This window comes from Nicotiana tomentosiformis, chromosome 6 (assembly GCF_000390325.3).
Source record: "Nicotiana tomentosiformis chromosome 6, ASM39032v3, whole genome shotgun sequence".
Classification (NCBI taxonomy): Eukaryota; Viridiplantae; Streptophyta; class Magnoliopsida; order Solanales; family Solanaceae; genus Nicotiana; species Nicotiana tomentosiformis.
The window spans coordinates 18,737,625-18,741,320 of record NC_090817.1 but is presented as its reverse complement, the minus strand read 5'-3'; the positions used below and the strand labels follow the sequence as shown (position 1 = coordinate 18,741,320).

Sequence of the window (3,696 nt, the reverse complement as noted above, 5' to 3'; positions counted from 1 at the left end):
TTTGATGTCAGCAATTGTCCACCCAATAGCCTTTTTATGCTCACGCGAAGCACTCTGAGCAATTTTTCTTCTTGTACATCAGTCAAGCTAGATGAGATAATCACTGGCAATGTTTCAGAGTTCCCTAAATATGCATAGTGCAAATGCGCTAGAAGAGACTTAAGCTCTAGCTTTGGAGTTTCTTCAATAGATGGTTTAGGAGGGGTTAGAGTAACAGGCCTGTCCAACTCCTCGAATCTCCCAAACCCATGGACATATTTGCAAGACATGTTAAGTACTTGCTCAATTTCTTCCATCATCGCATCTTCATTGTCTTCTTCATCCCCAATCAAGGATCGTTCAAGAGGATCTTTGGGGATCATATAAGGCATCAATGGAGTCACCTCACTTTCAACCACAGAAATCATGGATAACTCTTCATAGTGGACTGGCAATCTGAGTGCTTTATACACATTAAGTACATCCACTCGATCACCCACTATCATTGTCATCTTTCCTTCACATACATCAATAATAGCTTGGCCCGTGGCTAAGAATAAACTCCCTAAAATAAATGGGACTTCCTGATCAGGCTCAAAGTCCAAGATAATAAAATCAGCAGGGAGTATGAAAGAACCTACTTGAACTAACACATCTTCAATCACTCCTTCAGGATGAGCAAGGGAGCGATCATCCAACTGTAAAATCATAGTGGTTAGGCACGGCTCACCCAACCCCAACTATGTGAACACAGATAAAGGCATTAAATTGATGCTTGCCCCAAGATCACACAAAGCTCGCCCGACTGCATGCTTACCGATCGAGATTTGGATAGTGAAACTACCTGTATCCTTCAATTTTTGAGGTTGCTTGCTTTGAATTCTTGAGCTACATTCTTCGGTGAGTGCCTGAGTCTCGAACTCTGTCAACCTCTTCTTATTTGCCACTATGTCCTTGATGTATTTGGCATATTTGGGCACTTCTTGCAGGATGTCTACCAGTGGAATATTATTTTGCACCTGCTTCAAAATATCAAGAAATTTTTTATAAGCTACATTATCCTTCACTTTCTACAATCTTTGAGGGAACAGAGGTGGTGGCCTCGCAACTAATGGTGGGGTTGCTTAACCACCGCCTCTTCAGCTGGCTTCTCTGGCTCCTTTGCTTTTTCTGATTCTTCTTCTATGGTGGCCGATTTCTCATCAAAGGTCACTTGATTCCTCTTGTTCGATGGGACTTCTTCTAACTATATCCCATTCCTCAATGACACAACATTAATAGATGCCTTAGAATTAGCCTGAATGTCAATTGGAAGAGCTCCAACCGGTCGAGTATTTTGAGCACTAACAAGTTGCCTCATTTGTCTCTCCAAATTTTGAATCGCTACAGAGTGGGCTGCTGCCAGAGCCTGCGGATCAGGCATAAATTTCTTTAGCATCTCCGCAATGTGACTCATCAGGTTTGTAAGTTGTTCAGTCTGAGGTGGTTTATATTGCTGCTTAGTAGTTTGTGGCTTGTACTTATTCTGAGCACCTTGGTTTCCACCCCAAGATATGTTTGCGTGGTTCCTCCAATTAGGATTGTAAGTGTTCCCATACTGGTTTGTCTGGCTCCTATTTGCATTAGCCACAAAACAGACAGACTCTAGATTAGCTGGGCATAAGTCGCTCGTGTGACCCTCTCCACATACTTCACAAAATATCTGAACCTGTTGCACTGGCTGAGCTTGTTGCTTGTTAATAACCAAGGTCATCTTATTGACTTGGTTGGCCAATGTGGCAACCTGCGCTGAAAATGCAGAGACAACATCTAACTCGAGAGCCCCCGCAGATTTCTGCACTGTGTGTCTGCCCATCTTTCCTTGCCAATCATGATTGTTTTTGGAGAATTTGTTCAATAATGCATATATCTCATCGAAGCTTTTCTCCAACACTTGACCTCCCGTTGCAACGTCCACCATAATCTTTGTCTTTGGATGTAGCCCTTTTATGAAAGTGTGAGCTAACACTTCATTTTTGTGGTTGTGATGAGGACAATCTCTGATCAGCCCCTTGAACCTTTCCCAAGCTGAATATAAAGTCTCCCCCTACTTCTGTTTGAAGGCAACTATCTCACTTCTGATCTTTGGAGTTTTTCCTGAAGGAAAGAACCGTGCCAAAACTTTCCTCGCCAGATCATTCCATGATGTAATAGAATTAGCTGGTTCCGCCTTCAACCACCGCTTTGCTTCGCCCAATATAGAAAACGAGAACAATGTGAGCCTCACATAGTCTGGAGTGACTCCGTTAGTGATATAAGTATCACTAATCTCAAAAAAGTTCAAGATGTGTTATTGTGGATCCTCGTGTGGAAGACTCATAAACCGACCATTTTCATGTAGTAGATGGATCATGCTCTGTTTCAGCTCAAAGTTCCCAGTGATTCTGGGCTTCACAGTGCTGGAAGTGACATTAGCAATGCTTGGCATCGCCACCTTCTGAACATCCATATGTTGCTCCTCTGCCATGTCCACAGAAAATTGAACAAGTGCTTGAAGATTATTTGTGTCCCTTGCTTCCCTCAACCTCCTATGAAATGTTCTCTCAGGTTGGGGGTCAAAGCCTTGAAGTCTATCCTGACTTTTGACCATTCTCATTCAATCGAAGTTCCTGAGAGCAGAGCAACCAATAAGAAACGTTAGACTTGACGAAATAAACTACTAAAGTAAAAACTAGAAAGTAGTCAATATTCAAGTCCCCATCAACGGCGCCAAAAATTTGTTGCTCCCAAATGCACACGCAAGTATACATAGTCATACAAGTAATAAAATGATAAGTCGAGTGTCAAACCCACAGAGACTTGTGTTAACTACCCACTAGTTTCACCCAGATTATTATTGAGTTGAGTCAGTTAGATTTCAAAAGTGTGATTATACTAAACAATAAGTCTAACAAATAACTAATTTATCAAGCAACAAAATAGTTGTTTATTCAGTATAGACAAATATTCCAAGGTTGTGATCGATTCACCAATCCGATTGTGTTTTAATTAACTCTCCCGATTCATACAATTCACTCATGATTGCTAATTAATCGAACAATTGCTATCGTAGTATTCTCCCGAATTACTACTCGCCTATTCAAAATAGATTAACGCCTATATTCCTATGAAATCAGTCTATTAAGAACACATTACAATTATGATATTTAATTAAGCATGGTGACTAGGTATATTCCTATCCTAACCACAAATCTGCCCCCTAACTTAGAGTTAAGATCACGCTCTCTTTAATTTTTCTCTAGTCTAGACGTAACTTTCCCAAGCATAGCATAGATAGTAAATAGGACTTAACTATTGGCCAGACAATTAAGCAATTAGTCACATAATTGAAGAAATAACTATATATTAGTGAATTGTAATCAAGATTAAAGCAACTTTAAACAATAATATTCATGGCTAAATCACAACCCCAGAACTATGGGTTTTAGCCACTCATGATAATATCAAAATAAATTCATAAGTGTTTAATAATTGAGAATAATAAGAAAAGATGAAGAAAACTGAGATATCCTCGCTCCCGGATGTTCCTCATGTGTATTTTTTCCTCAATGTGGCGTCTCCCCTCTCAAAAATAGGCCTAGTTTTGCTTTTATACGCATTGGGAGGGGGGAGGGGGGGTCTTAGGCCGAAATAACCTTGTCCCGGGCGAACTAGGAGAGACTCATGTAGCGCCCCACG

The 3,696-nt window shown here is 40.6% G+C and overlaps 1 non-coding gene across 1 annotated transcript; it reads left to right on the top strand.

Moving 5' to 3' along the window:
• Positions 1 to 1,997: 1,997 nt before the first annotated feature.
• On the top strand, positions 1,998 to 2,104 carry LOC117276270 (small nucleolar RNA R71). The gene has a single exon (XR_004506508.1). It is a non-coding gene; the product is annotated as a small nucleolar RNA R71 (small nucleolar RNA).
• The last annotated feature ends 1,592 nt before the right edge of the window (positions 2,105 to 3,696 follow it).